Here is a 24,048-nt window from a genome sequence, read left to right as displayed (position 1 = left end):
TTTCCAATACGCAAAGTTCTATTTGCTGCTATTCATACGGTTTGACAAAGGGGTTCTTTATCGATCTACGATTTAAAGTGTAATTAAGACGTCTCTCCTACATATCTATACCTACTTATAATAAATCTGTAGAGAGGTCAATTCTGTACATGAAATATAATTTTCAAAATAACTATCAGGGGGTGATACTGATGCCAAAAATGCAATCAGTAAAATTTTTGTCCGTCTGTCTGTCCGTCTGTATGTTCCTTATAGAAACAAAAACTACTCGACGGATTTTAACGAAACTTGGTACAATTATTCTTCATACTCCTGGGCAGGTTATAGTATACTTAGGAATTCTCACGGGAACAGGTATTAGCGGGAAAATCCTTTTGTATGAAAAATCTAAACCGCTTAAGTTAGACGCTTTAAATTTCGCACGTAGGTACTTTAGTAAACTAATTCCCACGGGAACGGGAATTCGCATTATTATACATATAATTCTTGACAATAAATAGTTTTATTAGCAACTAGCGGCCGCCCGCGACTTCGTACGCGTGGATCCCGTTTTACCCCCTTCATCTATCTTACGCGGTTTAGATTTTTTCGTTCAAATGTTTTTTCCCGTTCACGTGGGAATTTTGCAATATCCTGTTGTAACTAAGCTTTAAGTTTATTAAGATACCTACATGTCAAATTTCAAGCGTCTAACTAAAGCGGTTTAGATTTTTCATACAAAGGGATTTTCCCACGAATTCCAGTTCCCGTGGGAATTAGTTTACTAAAGTACCTACGTGCGAAATTTAAAGCGTCTAACTTAAGCGGTTTAGATTTTTGATACAAAAGGATTTTCCCGCTAATTCCTGTTCCCGTGGGAATTCCTAAGTATACTATAACCTGCCCAGGAGTATGAAGAATAATTGTACCAAGTTTCGTTAAAATCCGTCGAGTAGTTTTTGTTTCTATAAGGAACATACAGACAGACAGACAGACAAAAATTTTACTGATTGCATTTTTGGCATCAGTATCACCCCCTGATAGTTATTTTGAAAATATATTTCATGTACAGAGTTGACCTCTCTACAGATTTATTATAAGTACCTATAGAAGATAGAAAATGGAAATGTACTTCTGTTATGCTAATAACCTCAAAATCTGAAGCATTTTTCCTATTGTAACGAATCTCCCGCTTATCCGTGCTATAACCCTCAGTTTGCATGGTGACTAAAACTTACGTTAAGTGTAAGGTGGAGACCCAGGGACTCCATATTTCAAATGAAGAAAAAATATACTAATACTTATAAAAGTAATATATTTTTTATTTGGTAACATAATATGGTTTTAATATACTATTAGTTAGAAACAACAGAAATGGAAACATTAATTAAAATTCATTTAAAAAATAAAATTTTCATGAAGTCGTAAAAATCACATAAAAATCGACATAGGCATTTTGTACCTCTTAAACTTAGAAAAAAAATTAACCAAATTTTTTTTTTCTCTCTAAATTATGTGGACATAACAGTCTTTTTGATAAATAAAATGTAAAATGTCAGAAAAAAATTAACACGAAAAAACGTGCAATGGCTTAGTAACTACTACGAGCAGCACATTGCCTGCCAAACTTTTTCGAACAATACAAGCATATTTTTGTGAAATGAATTTCAAAATAAGCAGTCTTTCATTTAATTCATCAAAACACATCATCAAAATACAAAATCATCAAAACAAATCTTTCGGGACGTAAGATGTAAAATCTCTTCTTTTTCTTCATCGTCTGAATTTTCTTCTAGACTTTCTTGCCAGTCCCTCATATCTGAGGCCTCATTTCCCTAACGTATTGATAAATCATGTATTGTGACTGTTTGATGCTTTTTTGATCCACTCAAACCGTTAATAAACCATAATTTAAAAAAAAACCATTATATCATAATAAAAATTTTTGTTACGCAAAGTGTATGGTGGAGTCCACGGGACTCCGCAAGTGTCAATTACTCAACTTTCTGTGATGCGCACGCAGACGACCTCTCGCCCCCGAGTTGGCCACGACACCAAAGGAAGCTACTCAAGCACACAGCACTTTATTCGCGTATTGAAAAAAATTATGAACCAAAACAGTTTCACATGGAGTCCCTGGGACCTACCATGCAAATTGAGGGTTAAGTATCTACACTAATATTATAAAGAGGAAAACTTTGTTTGTTTGGTTGTAATGAATAGACTCAAAAACTGTAGGACCGTTTTTATTAAATTCTTTCACCATTCGAAAGCTACATTATCCACGAGTAACAGGCTAAATTTTATTTTGGAAAATAATAGGGTTCCGTAAAATATGTAGGTACCTAATGTAGGCCACGCGCGCGAAGCCGCGAGCGAAAAGCTAGTGGAGTATAAGGTGACAATCGTTAAGTAATTTCACATATAAAAATCATTATTTCATTGCTTGGGGGTCTTGGGGCGAACGATGTATGGACGCAGAACAATATCCTTTATTTTCAAATTTAAGCAAAAAGCATTCTGTGGTTATAAAATACCTATGCTTATTTGCACCTAGTTTATCAATCACCATGTTAATTCCATGCTTTCTATCCAGTCGACTGCTCTAACGACAAGGGTGGGCAGTCGTTGAGATGACAGCGCGAAAATCGTCGGCATCCACTAATTATGACCCTTATGTACCACTATATTGACAAAGTTCTCCGTCTTCGTACGCGATATTGGAAATTTGGCATCTACCATCGGCTGATCTGACATTAGGCGTAGTCTGGCTTTGATATTCAATTTTCAACTGTATTACCTTGACAATCAGTTCAAAATTGATTACTAGAAAATTATTTGACAGACGATTTCTACTCTCGACAAATGCATTTGAATTAGCCCACAGATATATCGTTGTTAGTATACATAAAACCGCCTTAACCGACTTCTATAAAATATTAAACAACGTTTTACGGCTGTCGAGCGCGCTGATGAAAAATGTAAACCCATTTATAATGCATTTAGAGAGGGGAAAAATTACGCACAGGCTGTATGAGGTTTGGATGAATTTTTGATGACCACAACAAGTTGATGGGCGCGCATTGGTTATGTGTTCATATTTACACAGATTGAAACATTTTGTTTGTGAACGGGACGTATCTCGCGTTTCTTTTATACCCCTGCAACACCTGTATAGCCAGGAATTAAAGATGTGTCGTTATGGGTTTCTGACAAAACGAAACGTAACGGTTTTCAGATCACGAATAACGTTTCCACAACTAGTTATTTTTAAACGTAGTTATTTCCACAACGCTCTAAAGCAAACGTGATATTATAACGTTAGGTGTTTGGTTAGCTGCAAGACCTTTAGGAACTTATGACCTTCAAAATAAGACTCAAATTCGATTGAATATCTAACGTACGACAAACATTATACCTATTTCATCCACACTTATGTTAACGTCCTATGGCTTTCTCACTCGCACACGCACTCATTTCGTTGCGATCCTTATTATTTGGAGACCATACATTACTCGCTTTACTCCTTTAGGTTACAAAAATTATGTTTAAGAATCGTCAATGTACGATGTTGTCCTAAAATGTGTCATTCATAACGAAGCGGGAAAGACGTTATTTTTTGTGTCAACCAAACATCTACCTTATGTTGTATGCTTAAGAGTGAATTCAGTTTAGCTTTAGAGCGTTGTGGAAACAATCGTGTTAAATAACGAAGAGATTCTAACGTTGTATGACGTTAAGAAAAAAACTAGTTTAGGCGTTTCTGGATAACGAGTGATCACTGGTCAGGCTAATCACTCGTTTAATAACCAGTTATAACGAATAACGCCCATCGCTACCAGGAATGCCAGGATCTACAGTTTGTTAAAGTAAACCCAACCAGAGAAGGTTGAGTAGCTAATGATGCATAATAATACCATCCTACTTCCTACTAATTATTATAAACGCGAAAGTTTGGATGTTTGGATGTCTGGATGCCTGGATGGATGTTTGTTACTCTTTCACGCAAAAACTACTGAACGGAGTTTGATGAAACTTTACAGTATTATTCTTTATAACCCAGAATAACATATAGGTTATAATTTATAACGATTTGTGACAAACTAAATTTCACGCAGGTGAAGCCGCGGGAAAAGATCACAGGAAGACAAAACAATTCGAAGAATATTATTGATTTTCCTCCTTTACGAACCTGAGAACGAATGACTGAAGAGGTATTTCTAAGAATTGATATAAATTCATCACGAACAAATGTGATAAATCTGTACCCCCAGTGAAAAGGGATCTAACTCGACTTAGATCAAAATTGACTTTATAACATAATGTGAATCTCTGAAAAATTAGCTATTTTTGTATCTAATCGGTATGTTTCTACGACGTATAGAAAAGAAAATAATGTTGTGCCAAATGATACAAGTAAGGGTTTGTGAACCAATTTTGAGTTTTCTTTCGTGTATATTGATACATGTCTACTTTTAACAAAGTGTACCGGAGGCTTCTTTCAATTTTTTATTGTGTCAAGAGGTATGACTCGTGTTACTACTTTTTACACGATTGAAGTTGTTCAGATTGAATTTGTGATTAACAATATAAGATGACTCATATTAATATACACAAAAAAAACTATGTATTGTTGGTTGGTGAAAAAGAATGTAACTTAATTTATATCACAAAAAGTAAAAAACAAAAGGTTATTTTTTTTGTGTATAATGATTCAATTAGACTAATACCATTAACCACAAAAGATTCGTACATGTGTAAAATGTTATAAGTTACTTAGATCAGAAACATTTGAAAATCGCAACCAATAATTTGGTTAATTATTTGGTGTAAAATGATATAACTTAGCCCAAACGTCAGATTAAAGGAAAAAATAATGTCGTAGTTTATAAATCAAAGAACTTTAGTCAACAGTTTTAATAAATAATGGTGAACATCTACTAGTAAAACATATAATTGAATTCAAAGTGCCTAACGTTGTCAATAAAAGTACTTAATAAGTGCATTATAGAATTTACAAGAGCTCCAACTACCAGAACTCTTTATAAACAAAACTCATCACCTTTGACAACAAATTGAACTGGGCAAGTCATGTCGAGAACAAAATAAAAATGGCCTGTATAGCATTCCATCAGTGCAAGAGACTCATTGGTAGTAGATGAGGTCTCAACCCAAAGATAACACTTTGGCTGTACACGTCGGTTATATGGCCCTCTTACACATATTATTATGGATCACTTGTATGGTGGCATAGAACACAACTATCCACAGCAAGATCAAAACTCCAAAGCCTGCAACGCATAGTAAGCATAGCGGCCACTAGTTGTATGAGAACCACTCCATCGACATCACTTGAGTACCTTCTGAATCTTAGATCTTTAGACCTCTTCATTCAGGAGGAAGCGCAAGCAGCCGCTTTAAGACTTAAAGGTCAAGGACATATAAGAAGCAAAACAAGGAGACAGGACGTTCCACGATCCTGCACAAAACCCTAATAAAAGAAATACCTCTCACCGAGGCACCCATCGACAGAATTCCCTGTGTTCAAATCTTCGACTGAAGATATAATATCCAGCTTACAGCGGAAACGCAAGATTGCTCTGGAATCAATGAACTTAGGATATACACTAATGGCTCCAAAACCCAAAAGGTACAGGAGCTGGTGTCTTCTCGAATTACCTAAATATACTAAGAATATCTACAACACTAGATAAACACAATACAATTTTCCAAGCAGAATGCAATTAGAGCAGTACAGGCGGTCGCAACCATAGACATCCGAGGTCTGAATATAAAAATAATCTCAGATAGTGCAAGCAATACAAAGCAACTTAATATACTACATTATAATACTTATATTGGAATGCCGTGGGCAGGCCTCCCACTAGGTGGACCGACGATCTGGTGAAGGTCGCGGGAAGTACCTGGATGCAAGCGGCGCAGGACCGGTCTTTGTGGAAATCCTTGGGGGAGGCCTTTGTCCAGCAGTGGACGTCTTTCGGCTGAAACGAACGAACGAACGAACGAATTGGAATGCCATGACGCGCTCCTAAGTCATTGCAGACGCAAATGGCGTTACCCTGCACTCCTGAAGTAGATCAAAGGGTACTAGTAGGTAGGATCACAGTAACTCCTTGGGCAACGACGCAGCAGATGAACTGGCCAGAAAGGGATCGTACACGACGGTATTTGGTCCGGAACAATTACCTATAATGCCGATACCATAAGCACAGATCAAGACCTGGCTGCACTCCAAAATAGAAAAATAACACCTTACAGAATGGAAAGATTGTGAAAGATGCAGGCAAACAAAAGATGCAGTTGTAGATATGTCGAAAAAGTTCTCCCGCAGCCTCATAAGACTAAACAGGGACAACATCCACAAGGTCCTAAGTGTAATAACAGGTATGTTAAACAAACACCTACACAATATAGCTGTTACAGACAGCCTACTGTGTAGAATATGCATGGAGGCAGAAGAAAAACCGCAGCACGTGCACAAGTAGTGCACAAGCGTAGCAGATCAACAGACTCAAATTCTCCAATCACCAGGGTCGCTGCAGAAGGCCTGTAGCGACCTAGATAGGCTGCTGCTACTTGGGGGGATCTGGAGCGATTGGAATAGGAAGATAAACTACAAATAGCACACAATGGTCTAATCAAGAGGTTAAGTGCAATATTCGATTGCCCTGAGAAACTATCTACGAAAGTCCTTATGAATGGATACTATGTATAAAGTAAATAATTACGTAAATGGCATGTGTTGCTGGACTTTATCTGCTTAGCTCGCAAGTATAACATGTCTTGTTAATTCATGTCTCTATTGATTTAAGAAGATTCCCGACCTAGGCAGTTCGATTTTTTCAAGTTATTTATGATTTAAGAAGAGCCTGACAAGGGTGGCTAAAATTCTTGCGCTGCTTCTTATCAGCACTGGTCCATTTATGTCCCAAAATTATTGTAGGGTTCAAGTAATACTAGGACGTGTTAAAGGGCTGTTTAAAAGCCTCTTTGTTGAAAACAAATACATTTTATGAATTTACTTTTATATTATCCTTCTGTAGCCAAAAGGCAATCAATATACCTTGACATCACCATCTCTGGTTCAGGGTTTGATTCCTAAAAGGGTAATTGTAGAAAACAAACTTTTCTCTATCTCCTGTCTAATTAGTTCACGTGAAACCATTGTTGTTTCTGGTCTTTACTACACAATTGCTTCAGCTATACTTACTTTATAATAGGAGATAATGTATGTGATTTAGGCCGATATCATTCATGGTATATGGTGTAATAATGAATAAAATAGTAGTTTCAGATCAGAATAAACATTTAAGGAGTAAATAATTAGAATTCAGTCTCAAATTCTAGCCATATTCCTTTACAGTCGCCACTTATATCACTTTACACATAATTATTAGGATACTTAGATCGCTATTATGTTAGTTAGATCAGTTTACACATTTTTTTTCTCTCCACAAAATTGGTGTATATTAATATAAGTAACAATTTTTGGACGATTTACCCTAAATAACCTGAAATAATGATTCCTCATAGTGTAATTACTTATGTTTGTTTTACAACTTTTTCTAAAATTGAAAAAACAAAAAATTATCAACAGAAATGGTGGAAAATGTATCACTTTACACTTGTTAGCGTTTGGTTAATTCAGTGTGGTGTAAAATGATTTATATCTCATTACATCACTTTACACGAATGTAAAGTTGTCGTGCATGGTGATATAACTAGGTTTTTATTTAATTACGAAAAAACCACATGCTATATTTCCCAAACTGGCACACTGCCTAGTTATATCTAACATTACCTTTCACCTAAAAAATATTTCACCAAGTTATCTCTAATAGCGACGAAGCAGGATTTTTTTTAACTTCAAGTGCGATTTCCCAAAAATCACCATTTTCGACTTAACTCCCTTTTCACTGGGGGTACAGAAATATCAATTAGGTTTAGGAACTGTCATGTAAACTGATCTCTATACTAATACTGTCACGTGTATTCAATCGCCAGAAAAAATGTAAGATTTTAGTCCGTATGCACAAACGAAGCTTGCTTAAATGAAGCAGCAAATCGAACGCACAGCGTTGAATAGAGCTCGGTGATTGGTTCATCCACCCTGTACGTCCACGCGCACTGTGAGACCTCATAGTAATGTTTGTGAATACGGGCGTAAGTCAATGTTAGCGCGCTTGTTGTGACATTACGCAGTCAATTTTCATGTCAAATGACAGCGTAGCTGTAGCGTCGTAGCGATCGTAGTCGTAGCTCGTAGTTCGTAGCCCGTAGTTCGTAGCAAGGAAATGGTTCTACGGACGCTACGAAAATTTCGCTGTTTTAAATGATGTTATTAAGTCTTTAAGTTTTATTAACATTGAAACTAACTATACAAAGGACAGATAACTTTGTAACATTTATTTGTTTCATGTATCTATACTTATAATAAATTATAAATGCGAAAGTAACTCTGTCTGTCTGTCTCTCTTTCACGCCTAAACCACTGAACCGATTTTGATGAAAGAAGAACGGTCATCTGTGACCCAAGCCCGACAGAAACGAGACATACCTCAGTTTTTTTGTCATGTCTTAGTTAGTTAAATTATATATTTTTTATATTCGAAATCTATGTATAACACCAAAATATTACCCTTTGTTTTTGTTCGGGCGTTATACAAAAACTAATACAAAATGCCTATTTATCACCAAAATTGGTAAATATATGTACCTAAATGTCTATTACAGCTGCTATGGAATGTATCTAGGTAACCTGGAGATACAGCCGGATTATACAGGGTGGAAACGAGAAGTTACAAAATCCAAAAATTTAATGTTACCAGCTTCGATAATCTGTAACCTATTATTGGTACCATTTGAAAGAGCTCGTGAAGCACTTTCAGAATCAGTAACTAGTTTTTCGATATCGTGTATAGTTTAGAAATAATCGAGTAAGATCACTTATCGTTTCCACCCTGTATAATCCGGCTGTATCACCAGGTCACCTAGATCACAGAATAAGTAGCCTAGATACATTTCATAGCAGCTGTAATAGACATTTAGGTACATACATTTACCAATTTTGGTGATAAATAGGCATTTTGTATTAGTTTTTTTGTATAACGCCTGAACAAAAACAAAGGGTAATATTTTGGTGTTATACATAGATTTCGAATATAAAAAATATATGATTTAACTAATTAAGACATGACAAAAAAATTGAGGTATGTCTCTTTTCTGACGGGCCTGGGTTTTTTTTGTATGGGGCGTGACCGTTCTTCTTTGGCATGGAGATAGTTTGAGTCTCGGGAAAGGACATAGGATACTTTTTATCCTGGTTTTTGAAACAGGGACGCGCGCGGTAAAGTTTTTCTGTGACAGACAAAATTCCACGTGGGCGAAGCCGCGGGCTTAAAGCTAGTATTTTTATATTTGAGATATAGATGTGTACAATCAGCGACAAATAGTTCGTGCCATCCAAAGTGGCCAAAAAGTTGACAACACAATCTTATTCCAATTGTAACAAAGACGTGTTGCGAACTTTTTGGCTAATTTATTTCGAACTATTTGACGCTGACCCTACCCCTAAAATAAAATTGAATACCAGAAAGCTCTTCGTATCTTTCAAGTATAAATAGGTACTGCACAACTTCTGAACCACTTCCTAAGTTTGTACACGCATATTGCTCACGCAATTTTTCCCTTAAGTACAATTAAGTAACTCAAGAAAATCAAGAAGCAGGTGCTGGGGAGGCATTATAACAGATGTAAAACACTTTAAGAGCCTCCAGCTGGTGCGCCATAAAGCTGTTTACGCCACGGATGTAGATCGTAAGGAAAGCTTTTGTGGCGCTTTTCGTATTCGCTTCGAAGGTGAGATAGGGTCGAACGCAATATCGATAAGATATCACGTTATGTTAAACGATGGCCACACTCGAAGGTACAGTTATTTGGCTAGGTAAATTCTTCTTGCTTCTTTTGCTAGTGGTATTTTGTAATTAGACAACACAACTAATCCTAGTCTTTTGGTCAATTTAAGTTTTGCCGTGTGCTAGCAAAACTGTGTAAGGTTGTTCATGGATGGAAAATGAATACAATTGATCATCAATCATTTACCTAAATTCGAAATTTTTACCATTCCATGAAGACCGAAAAGTGACCGGTCGTATAAAAACGTTTCATGGATTTGCGTTTCACTATCGAAAAACTGATATTTTAACTGAATAACATGTAAAAGTTAATTCTACAATTTCTGAAAAATCACCTAAAAGTAACCTTTTTATTAGTGTAACCTAAAAGTAACCAATGCAGTTCAAAAGTAACCTAAAAGGTTACAAAAGTAACCTGGCAACACTGCGGCTATCTGAATGCGTGATTCTCGATGTATCGGGGAATCCCCGAACATTGGGTGGGACGGCGCGGCAGAATGGAACGTTTGTGAATCGTTTAGTTTTGTAAGTCATCCTTTTCACTCTTGTCGAACGATGAATTTTCTATCTATCTCTCGCACGCTAGTGCGTCAGTAACGCCGCACGTAGTTAATGAATAAAATCGAAGATAAAGGGAGGACCAATGAATGTGGCTGACAGCAATGACAGCGTAACGTGAACTATATGTACATCTCCTCAGCTAGATTGACAGATTTGCTTAGAACTTCTAAGTTAGAAGTGGCGCCCTCCAAATGAATATAGACAGAATTTGTCTCATAGTTACGGTATAGGTAGTTTTGTTTGTGTATGTAATATTGCGAGCAAGACAAGGTGGATTTATATTTGTCTGATGTGTCGTGTCGTGTCAGAACTGTATCGGTTCCATACATAAGCCATCACAACACAACACGTTACGCACTAGTGTGAACGTTACCATCCTACTAATATTATAAACGCGAAAGTTTGTATGGATGATGGATGGATGGATGTTTGTTACTCTTTCACGCAAAAACTACTGAATGGATTTTAATGAAACTTTACAATAATATAGCTTATACAATACATCAGAATAACACATAGGCTACAATTTATAAACATATTGTTCGAAATACTAATCCTGCGCAGACGAAGTCGCGGGCACCAGCTAGTACTAAATGTATGAAACCGATACCGTTCTGACGCGTCGTCACGTCACGACACATCAGACAAATATAAAACCACCTTTACAAGTGTTGTTGTTTCAAGATCGCTTGAAAAATGCCATATAGATATAGATAGTACAGAGGGCGCGTCTACACCATATTCGCAATAAAACAAAATGTACCTACTAACTACCATGCATGAAACAAAACTAGATACTGGTCTGGTCATTTCTGCGCCCCTCCAGGGTCTGCGCCCTGTGCCTGGGCACCGCTGGCACCGCCCTAGTTACGGCACTGATGATCTATACCATACATATATCGCTAAACAAGTAAAGTAAAATCCTAAAAAGATATTATGGTCAGGGATGTTATGTCAGAATTTATAATTTTGAAAGTCACATTAAGTAGTATTTAATTACATATTAACCAAAAGGTGTATGTTTAATGATTAAATTTAATTGTAAACAGGTTCATCTATTAATTTAACTCTGTACTCATACGTCTTCGCTCACGTAAACCGAGTTACGACATGATATGCATTCGACATGGCGAACAATTGAGTAATGAAATTAGAAGGCGCTTGTAGAGTGTGCTCATGACACGAGTTCGGTTTAACGTCAAATATCTGAATTTGCAGCTGGTCTGGTATTAATTTTGGACTAAATTAGATCCTTTACTATGATAAGTAAGTAATAAAACGCGAAATATTAAAAGAAAATTGTTCATAAGAGACCGCCAACATATTGATTTCTATTGTCCTTGATTGTCCTGACTATTGTCACTGTCAGGTCGTTTTTAACTTTTTTTACACCTGTTTAAGGTCCGATTCGACCAAACTTTAATCCGAGAATAACTCCTGTTATATAGTTATTTAATTTTTAGCGCTAAAAGTCGCATCTCAAACTAATAAATAATTTCCGGCCTTAGGCAGTTCGACTTTTTCAAGTTATTTATAATTTTCAAACTCCTGGTATAACTGGCACATTGACAGTTTCAGTATGGGAAATATGTCAAAATGATAAGTTTATTCTGAGATTAATTAATCTTGTTTGGTCGAATCCACTCTAAGACGTTTAATTGATTTCGTGGTAGAGATGGATTAGGTGGGAGAAGAACAAGCCATTTTTTGTCGAAAAAAGGACATCAACCACGTTTCATATATTTTTGGTTCAAAATCAAAAGTGCCGGCCAACAAAAAAAAGTGCTGTATTCTGACAGAATACGTCCACCTTAGCATTTGTTACTATGGCACTAAAGCTGTAGCACCACTGTGCGTCGAGTATTTGCGATCTAAAAGTCATCGACGATTCATACATTATTTTGTCCAAAATCAAAAGTGTCGCCCAATAAAAAAAAAGTGCTGTATTCTGACAGAATACGTCCGCCTTACCATTGTTACTATGACTATGTGGTGCTACAGCTTTGGTGCCATAGTAACAAATGCTAAGGCGGACGTGTTCTATCAGAATACAGCACTTTTATTTTTTGGCCGGCACTTTTGATTTTGGACCAAAATGGATGACGTCCTTTGGTACCTATAGAAAAAAGCGTTGATTAAGTTTGGCACCCATCATTTTTCATGTTTAGGACGATGTGTGTATAAATATTTATACTATAGGTACCTATTTATAAACTAATATTTTTGTTTACAAGACTCAGGATAAAGCCTTTATGAGACTGACAAAATGGCCGTGCACGAAAGGTAGGCCAAAGCTAGTATAGGTACTCATGACCATCATCATTTCAGACATAGAACGTCCACTGCTGAACATAGGCCTCCCCCAATGATTTCCACAATGGCCGGTTGGTGGCGGCCTGCATCCAGCGCCTTCCTTTAAGAGGCCGTCGGTTCTAGCTAGTAAAATAAAAGGTAAAATTTTCTCTAAATCTATGCAAAATGTTAATATTGAACTTCCCGAACCCAATACCTCGTAGAGTTCCTCTCCGGTATTATCTGTTTTCTTGCGTTTGATGAAATCAGATCCAATATACGTTCTATGCCTCTTGAGGGCCTTTGCACGAACAACTTGTGAAAACATTTTTTTAAAATAACTTGAAAATATCAAACTTCCCACTTTAGGCAGTTCGATTTCTTCGTTTCACTAATATTTTCACAAGATTTTTAAGTTATTTTAAAAATTTAGATTGAGAGGCGACTTTTACTCGCTAGAAAATTATAATAACTTGTGAAAACATGTTTACATCGCAAAATTGAAAAGAACAACAAAATCAAAAATTCTTAAAAGCCTTGGGGGCGATGTTGATCAAGGCATCTTTGAATGTTTATACTAAGTACATACTAATCAAGAATAGAATTCGATTAATGGAAAAATACAGTATTTTGTTTTGCTTGTTTTACTCGTTTGGAAAAGACATTTAAACTGCCTTTTTGCAAATAATTTCTTTTCCAGGTTCGTTTTCTAACGATACGAAAGACTGAAAATTATCCTTCATAATAATCATCATAATCATTTATTCATTCATAAACATGGGTATTACAGGATATCACATACAAAATAATTCTTAGGTACCGCCAGGATTCACCTTTATGTGATTTTCCTTTCCATTGGTATCTTACAATGCCACTGTTGTTTGGTAATAAAATGTATCTAATGGCTTCATTTACACTAATACTATAACACTAGAAGTGCCGAAGATTATGACCCCCCTAAAAGCGCCGCTGGGTCAATTTTGTCCCAGTATGTATTTTGTAACATTTTTTAGTTTCAGACATGAATATTATGGTTAAAACTATTTGTAGTTCGTTCGTTTCAGCCGAAAGACGTCCACTGCTGGACAAAGGCCTCCCCCAAGGATTTCCTCTCCATTTGTAGTATCCTTAAAAAAAGGTTTATCTATGTGGTTAAAACAATATGTACTTATTTCTTTAAAAATATAAATGTATTAAATTTTAATTTGGAATTATTAAAATTTAGATATTTTTGGTTTCATTTAAAAATAGTCACATATTACGTGGTATACTGTATTAAAATCATGAAATTACTACTTTAACTAGTCATTTTTATTAATAAAAAAAATATCTTAAAAATAATAGTGCACATTATGCACAAAGTTTTTTTGTATGGTTTTTTGTCTATCTGGTGTACTATGTGTTTAGGAATTTCTATAGGTACGGTTATTTTTCTGTTATCTGTACACAAACAATGAAGTTTTTGACCAATTACAATGAAAAGTATGTACGTTTAATCTTCAAAATTTTATAAGTCACACATTTTAAAAATGTATCAAATCATACAATGTATGAACTGGCTTATGTCTAGAGGCCATCTTCCTACTAATATTATAAATGTAAAAGTTAATAAATATTGATGAATTGGAGGATGGATGGACTGATGAATGGATAGGATGGATGAATAGGTGGATATATGCCTGGAATTTGAACTAAGTGAGTATGGATTCATGGTTAGATCGATGGATGTTTTTTCACTCTTTTACGCAAAAAATACTAAGCCGATCTTAATAAAACTTTGCAATTTTATTGTTAATACTTCAGAATAACATAATATAGGCTATAATTTAGAATAATATTCAGTTATTTGGTCAAAAAGCAACGATAAGTGTCAAGAAATTAGGTCTTCCTATGATAAACTTAATTTCTCACGGGTGAAGTCACAGGCAAAAACTAGTACAATATATTTACATTTCTGCCTTGTCACGAGTCACCTAAACTCTCTTCACCTCTCCACTTTCGTATCTCCTCGAAAAAAGGACTCTTCATCGAATTATTGTGGCAAATACCAGGGTGGGACAAAATTGACCCAGTGGCACTTCTAGGTAAAACCGTTTTAAAAAAAAATTCTATTAATGTTATATTATCAAAAACATTAAAAATGATAAAATTCAATAAATCAGAAAAAGTCAAAAAGTTTCATGGACTTTCGTTGAAAAATAAAAAAGTTAGAGCTGATCAAACTCGCGAGTGGGACAAAAATGGGACGGCGGCCTTTCTAGTGATAAACAGGAAAGATTTGTTTGTTTGTATTAAATAGGCTCTGAAGCTACTGGACCGATCCTACATGCAATTTTTTTACTTTGATGTAAACTCACACTCAGCCCTCTGATCAACATAGGCGGTACGAAGTTCGCCGAGTCAGCTAGTCGATACTATTCTAAAGGGTTCGTGCTAGGTCTCCGTTTGCAGTTTCCATACCGCTGCGCTTGCCTCGGAGCGGGAGTTCTGCACCCTATTATGGATACACCGAAATTGGAAATCACTGATTGAGCTCCAACATGAACTCACGACTAATTCGCTGGGGTGTGCACGCCTTTTGGTGAGACAGAGACAATCAGCAACATTCAATACTGATAAATATTTTTGGATAATTTCACACAGCGCTATCTAGCTAGCCCCAAAGTAAGCAATTAATATTATTATGCTCCTGTTATGGGTGCTAGCTTAACGGATATACCTACCTAGTTTTTTTTAAATAATACATATTATACATAGTCACACCCGTCGCAGAAATTAAAATTCATCCTTTCAATTTCTGCTCGACTGGGAATCGAACCCGGGACCTCTCGGAACCATTACAGTGCCAGTGTAGTGACTACACCAAACGGCTGACTAAATTGAATTGTGACATTGTCGAAATTTTAAAACCTAACTATCAGCGAGCTCGCAACAGCAAACATAATTTGTTATCTCGAGACTTGAAATGAAAAGAAACTCACACTGTAACAAGCTCGCTAGTTAATAAGTTCCAAAAATCGACAATGTCACAACTCTCCCCTGTTACAACTGACCTCGGTCTCCCCTTCTACTTCAATGTTATCAAGATAATTTTATGCCCATATTCACAAACACTACTATGAGGTCTCACAGTGCGCGTAGACGCACAGGGTGACACACGAACCAACCGATTTGCTGCAGCCTGACCCAAATATTGGCCGTTTAAAAATCCCTGTAGTCTGCGGATAAGTTATTAACTACGGTCTTATTCAAGTGGACAAGACCGCATACAAAAATTGAAAAATTTGAAATTGAAAATAGGTGCTAATGCTAAATCAGCACCACTTTCCTACTTATTTAATCGGAAAAAAACAAATGATACCGCGAGTTAAGGCTTGGTATTTCTGCTAAAGTAGGTATTTCGCGCTGTCAAAATCTGCGCGCGCAATTTTTCGCCGAAGACAGCGCGCCAAAGAGCTCCCGCCACAATTTCCAGCTACACAGTATAGAAATACGCAGTTGGTTAGGTTAGGTTGACTTCCTTCCCTTCAAGCGTCACACTCATAACACTTTCTAATACAAATCATATCCAAGTGATACAAATTAAAACACTTTCAGACTTTTTGGGAATATATTCTAGAATCGAATAAATATAAAATATAACTGCAGAAGTAAACACGGTGGCCGTGGCGTCGCCCGACCTTCTGGAAGTTCTGCGCCGGCTTAAAGAATTTCAAGATTACTTCACCCGACCTATCGGTAGGCCCTTGGGAGCTTGAGCGATTGGAAAAACATTTTATGATAAGTTACTCTTAGTAGCGATTATTTAGAGCTTGGAAAATAAATTATAGTTGTTGCAATTCCCGAAGCTTTGCATGCGGTTAATAACATTAATCAGTACACGCATCAATTTTGTTCAGTCTCTTTGTTTATTAATAAATAAAAATATCATACTAAAATTGCAGAAACATATTTGTTTGTATTGGTCTGGGTGTTTTCTTTCTATAATATGTATGACGTATGTACGGGGTTCTGTATCGAAAATTACTATGAGCATCACACGCGGTTACCTGCGTACCTCTGTGCACTCATGGGAGTTTAAGCAGAGGTCCCTAGAGTTTGATTTTGAGCTTTGTTTATAGTCATTACGAAGCAGACTGATGGGAAACTGCACTGTCTTGAATTCGAAAGGGTAATTTGACGGTGTTAGGGGAATTCTAGGAATAAATACAGAGTTTCCTCATTGAGATTGAGACATTTCAATTTGAGATTTCACTTGACATTGAACACAATCTGACATGGAGTTTTCAAACACTTGTAAAAATAAAAAGTAATTAAATCAAAAGCACTAAGTAGTATTGATATCAACTTCGAAGAAAATGACTGCCAAAATTACTTTCTACCCGTTCCACACGTCTTTCATGAATTATATTAAGGAATTATTAAGCTAAATTTCAAGTAGATTGAACCAAGGAATCACTTTGTCCCATACAAACTTTGCCCCTTTTTTTCACCCCCTTCATTTCATGACCCCATTTCGGAAAATCTTTTCTTATGAGATGCCTACGTCATACAAAGAACACACCTTCCAACTTTCAGGTCTGTACGATATCCGTCAGTCATTTAGGACAAAGCATTTTTATTAGTTGTCCAATACTCTATCGTTCCAGGTATGTCATTGACAGGAGGGCGCTACTATCTTAATGGGTTATTCATTAGTCCCAACTTTATGCCACTTGACATTTCAGAATCGTTTGACTTTAGATACCTAAGCGATTTGATATTTGGAGTCTTTTAATGAAATCAAATTATTCTGAAATAACTTGAGGTGTTGTTCCCGATCAAGCTTTTCATTGCAGGACAGTTAAATAGTTTTATTATTAGTTTCTTCTCTAAGTCTTAATTTGTCAGAGTAGGTAAAGGCTCCATGAGAGCAAAATTTAGCTTTATAATAGTTTTTAATTTTTTTCTTGAAATATTTGACGCCTTGTAATTTCTCGTTAATATAGGTCCACACAAATAAAGAATGTTTGACTTCGACTTTAATAATTATGCTCTTACATAATTATAAATAAACTAGCTTTCCGCCCGCCGCTTCGCCCGCGTTGAATTTTTCGGTTTTTATATAACCTATTACACTCAGATATAATGTGGCTTTCTATTGGTGAAAGATTTTTTAAAATCGGTTCAGTAGATCCCGAGATTACCCCTTACAATTTAACAAATATACAAACACACAAACTTTACCTCTTTATAATATTAGATATAGATAGGTAATTTGAAACCCTATTTTGTTTTATTCTTTTTTTTATTTTAATTATTTCACAATCCAAACTAATATTTACTGTAAGTAAATGCTAAATAATAAATATTAGTTTGGATTGTGAAATATCCTACTAATATTATAAAGGCGAAAGTTTGGATGTCTGGATGTCATGATGTCTGGATGTTTGTTACTCTTTCACGCAAAAACCACTGAACGGATTTTGTTGAAACTTTACAGTATTATTGTTTATAACTCAGATTAACATTATGACGATATGTGGCAAATAAATTTCAATAAATAAATAAGACGTGTCTAAAAAGCGCCATCTATCGTCATTGGTTAAAATCTACAGCACTGGACAAACTACGGTATGACGTTCGTAAATATTCATTCGGGGGAAGCCGTGAAACGCCATCTATCAACATGGGTAAAACGAGGTAAAACATCATATCTAACGGGGGTAAAACGAGTTCCACGCGAACGAAGTCGCGGGCGGCCGCTAGTTTATAATAGGTAGCTTTCCCTCCGCAACCTTATTGCTATTCCATGTATGTGTCTTTTAACTGATTTCTGTTAAACATTTCATGTAAATTTTGTCCAGTTATAACTCTATTTACATCTGCATCTGTAAGCAAGGATTCATGTTCTCCAGCCCAGATGCCGAGTAAACAGAATCGTCTTTCAGTGACGTGCAGCTGCTCCTATATTTGACCTAATTTTTTATTATTTATTTGTGTCAGTGTGCTCTTCTAAAGAGTGTAAGACGATTTTATGAAGGTACTATTAAAATGTAATTTTAACTCATTGGTTTTGTCTCATATTTGAGGAATGTACTATGTATCATGCATGAGTAAAGTCTTAGTTTAAAAGGATGCGATTTAAATTTCAATTGGTAGACAAAATTCATAATTCTTAATTATCAAAAATTTTAGCTTTCGCCAGTAACACTGATATTATTATACTGTGACTCATCAAAGTCATCATTGTCAAAAATATTGACAAATCGCGAACTGTCACGGCCAAAAAACTGACACGCGTCCGTCCTCCGTAAGCGCCACCGCGCGACTGATTGAGATTGTCCAAGCCGTCATGGGCGATTTTTTCCACATTTTTTAACATAGTAACTAAATAAGACGCAATATAAAAATTTCATCCGTTAAAAGCCCTCAAGTTATTTCTGAACTTTAGTTTAGTAAAAGATTCAGAATCTCAAATCGCTTATTTTAAAAATAAAACCATAAATAGAAAACGAATAGAGGTAACTTTGGGAATTTATTCTATCGAGTCAACTTCATCAAATCGTGTTTCCATCCGTTAATAGCCCTAGAAAATATCCTCAACTATGCCCAAAAAAAATCTTAGCCTTTAATTTTACTGTTTAGTACCTCAAAAATGAAAAATGAAAACCTCATTTTCGCCATTTTCTCTGCTACCCGGCCTTAAATAAGTACAGCGCCATCTAGTGACAACTTGTTGTGTTATAAGACGACGTGGGTAGGTAAAACAAGCATGCCCGTATTTTGGGTGCCTCTTTGAAATACATGAGAAAGTCAAAGTGAGAATAATAAAAGATTTTTAACTTTCACGTTCCATTTCGACTTAAATAGAAAGACACGGGTCTTACGCGACATTTATTAATGAGTTACGTTATGTCACGGGTTATGTACTCACGGTTTAACTTTTCGGCTGCTATGCTGCAGCCGTGGTCCCAAGCAGATTGCTTTTATTGATGATGTCTATTTAAGAGTCACAATAATGATACAAGTCGTTTCTTATTAAATAAAGGCGCTAAAATCAAGCCACTGGGCTTGGTGTGTAGTCTTTAAGTTTCAAAGATAACAGATAAATTCAATAGAGTTCAATGAAATTGCCAAGTATTTACGGTTTGTTTTCAATTGAAAATTGGCAACTTTAAATTGGTTAGGTCGTGGTTTTCCCGAACTTCCATATTTCGCTGTGAAACCACCGTTTAATTACGAAGTAGGTATAGTCGGCAATGTAAAGCACTTAAGACTCTTCATTTAAATTTTATTACAAAGTAAAATACAAAATATCTATTGAATTTCAGCTATTTGTTTAAGCCACAATTCAATTTATCAATTATTCTGTCTATCTTTAGAAAATGAGAACGACAATATTTCCGCGAATCACAAAATACTATTCCTTCAAAATTCTTAGAATCCGCGGAAACAAAATATATTTATTTATATTAGTATCATAATCAAAATATTGTAGATTCTTAATAAACAGAGCAAAATAACTTTTTTATTATCATTGTTTGATGCATAAATCATTATAATATAGTGAGGGATTTACCTATCTACGAATAGAATATGAGCATAATATTCGGTTACGGTGGGCATCATAGCATCAAAAACATAATTTACAGAGAGTCTACATCAGGTGCGACTGCGGTCAAATACCTGCCTTGTCTTGTATAAAAAAGAGTATAGCAGTGAATGCAACAGGCTAATAATATCATCAAATTTTTTTGCTGACTGTACTTACCCGAAAACTATCGTGAATTAATTTGGTTCGTGCGACAAATTCGCGTGCGAGATTCGCATCGCCGCACGGTTGACAGAATATAGTCCCCGAAATCGCGGGATTTTGCTAACCGTACTAAGTTTCCGTTGGCGATAGATCTAGATTTATGCTATGTATGTACGATCGTGGATTTTAATTTGATTTAGTACAGTCGGCGTTAAATTCGTGACACCTGAATTGGCCAAAATGTTGACATCACAACCTTATTCCAATTGTAACAAAGACGTGTTACGAACTTTTTGGCTACTTTGGGTGTCACAACTTACTATGTAACGCTGACTATACCAAACTCGTCAAATACAAAAAAAATATTTTACCTAATCAAATCGTAAAACATAAGTTACTTCCTATTTATTTTTTGCAAAATATTGCTTAAACAATATTTTTCGCTATGTGAAGGTAAACAAGCATATTACAGATTTGAAGAAAATCAAAGTGAAATAATGTTTTCCGCATACGAATTTCTGTTGAATTCCTTATTTACGTTGCTTAATAGCACTTAGTTGACTCATTAGGAAATATGAATAATACAGCTGTAATAAACGAAAAATAACGATTTCAGTGGAAAACGTCTTCTCATTTGACGTCCGCACAGCTTTACGCATCGCCATTAAAAATAAATAAATATAAATTGTGATTTTTCCAAAATAACAAATGAACGTCGCAAAACGTCTACTCAGACAACGTATTAAGTCATGGGGCCTATCCTACAAACTACGTGGACTATGCTTGTCTCGTTTACTCTCGCATTGACTGAGGAACACAGATATACATTGAATTAAAGAACGCGTTGTATAGTAGGGTCTCAAACTTGACTTACAGAGTCGACTCAGCTATTTTGCACCCTAATTCGCACCATTTATTCCTTTCACTTCGAAAAAACAAATCTGGGGAGAAAAATGTTCGCGTAAGATGATGTATGTTGATGCTTAAGGCTCAGAGTCGGATGTCGAAGTGTGATTTGGTTTTTCCGCGTTGATTTATTCAGGGTGAGTTCGAAGTCGTGTTTATGGATATGTTACAATGTGTGATCTGCCAGTTACTAAGTTAGAATCATGATCTTTTTTTTTATCCACAACGAGTAGTACTAAAACAAAAAAAAGTTTTGGCTGGCCCTGGTACAGCCAGCGTCAAATAGTTCGTGACACCCAAAGTAGCCAAACACGTCTTTGTTACAATCGGAATAAGGTTGTGTAGTCATCTTTTTGGCCACGAACTATTTGGCGCTGACTGTACCCGGTCTGTATGTGGATTTCGTAGATATTTTTATTTAAGTACTTCATTAGGTAAGTACTTACGCGTGTTAGTTGCTCAGAATAGACTAATTAAATAAAAATAGAAATCCAATTCCAATCTTGTTGCTAGAGTAGGACCTGGATTTGTTTAAAGTAAGAGTAAAAGTAATAATAGTTGTGGTAATTAACTTTACTAATAAACCTACTCGTATTTAACTCTAACCAACTCTAGCGATACAAGAGTTTGAGACGATTCCCTGTGTAAAGTTGAAGGCCAGACATAATAACATGTCATACAGTGACTACAGATTTTATAAGACTTTCATATTTAATTATTCATTTTATTACCAAAATCTAATCCAACTATATAATTCATGGTTGACAGTAGTCACTTGTCAGTTCTAAAACAATGTTTTTAACAATAAAATGCCATTTATAAGCTAAATTTTGGCCTTACGTCTATCTAAACTCAAACGTAAAATTATTATTAAATAGCCATTTTTAACCACAAAGTAAAAACTAAATGAAAATTAATCCCCGAAACTTTTGGCATGCAAATACAGATACCTGTCAAGTGTACTAACATACATTACGTAGAGGTGTTCATTTCACCTGCTTTAACATAAATATTACATGAGCGTGTATCAGTGAACGAATCAGATCGTAGAAGAAAATAAACATAATTTGATTGCTTTTTTAAATTATGATTGATATTTTTTTCGCTAAATTCTTTCGATCGCGTGTGAAAATTATGGCCGAAAACCTACGTACGTTTTTATTTTGATACTGTTGAATATAAAAACAACCCAAAAATATTTCATTATTAAAATGAGACTAACAGCTTTCAGCAATGATTTGGTGGAAAACTAGAGCCACCAATTGGTAACATCAGGATTTAATTTTGAAAATTTGGCTTTGCCCGTTTTAGTACGCAAGCTTTGAATAGAAGATTTACGTTTTTTGATCCTTCGCTTTTCATTAATTTTGATCGAAAATCTTTTAGGAACAGTGACACAACTGTAAATCAAATCTTTCACTTCTACATTTCTTCCGTTAACCAGTATGGATGAGCTAACAAGTAGCTAGCCTGATGTATCGACGTCATGGATCTAACGGAGTAATGACGTCACTGTTTGACTTGACGAAAGCAATTCCGAGGTGCTAGTTAACTATCTTATTAAATTAGAAGTGATTAAGGTGGTCGTTTTATATGGTAATGAGGTGGCGTAGCAGACTCCGAGTTAGTTAAAATTTTGAACTTAATGAGGGCTAAAATTTTGGACTAACATTTATAAAAAGCACTTCTATCTAAAATATTCTACGTATACAAATAAATACATTTTTGACTTTGAATATAAAAGTGACCTTTTGAGGTTTTAGAAGTTCTTAAAGAAAATATGTTTAAAAATCATTCAGTGTATGATAAGTACGTTTTCCGCTGTGACTTCCGTAAGTTATTTATTTCTTGTAAAGATATTATAAGAATGGACTATACGAGTTGTATGTACTGAATGTTGTCATTTATCAACAGAAATTATACAAATACAAAATATTGTATTTCATTACAAAGTACTTACATAATACAACATACAGGGTTTTCAGTTTCCATAAGCATAAATTTGCTTATGTTAGTTTACAGTAAATATAAATCTAACAACTTAACTATCTTTCAGAATTAGAATAAATAAATACACAAAAATATATGTAGTCAACTATTGAACACAGCCCTTTCTCTTGTGAATCCAAGGAGTTGCTATTTTACTTACTTTTCTATAACCCACACTACTATAACCATGGCAGTGGATTTGTTACAGTAATAAAAATGTAAAACGCGCTCTCATTTGCGCGACAGGCAAAAAGCTAATCCACACTCATGTATATTTCATGGAACTGAATAATGTGGGTATTATCCTATGATTTCAGGTCGGCTTGGTTTGCATGTTTTGGGGACAGACGACAGCATATCAAGGGCAATGACGTCGTAGTTGTAATAAGTTATGGTTTTCAATAAAAATGTTGTCTGATTATGCTGTGGACTAGACATTAAACAAATCAAAGACTTTTCCAAATAATAAATTTATTTTATGTGTCGTGTAGCTAGACTTTTGTAATTCCACTACCTTCAAAGCAACTCAGAGAAATAAGCAATATCAGAATGTACACCTTATTTTGTAACTTTTACTTATATTCTAGCCTTTGGAGTGGAATTTCGTAAGATCCGTTCTTAGCGGATGTCTACACACTGTAAGGAACC

This window comes from Ostrinia nubilalis, chromosome 3, assembly GCF_963855985.1.
Source record: "Ostrinia nubilalis chromosome 3, ilOstNubi1.1, whole genome shotgun sequence".
NCBI classification, from domain to species: domain Eukaryota; kingdom Metazoa; phylum Arthropoda; class Insecta; order Lepidoptera; family Crambidae; genus Ostrinia; species Ostrinia nubilalis.
Note: the sequence above shows the minus strand (reverse complement) of the source record.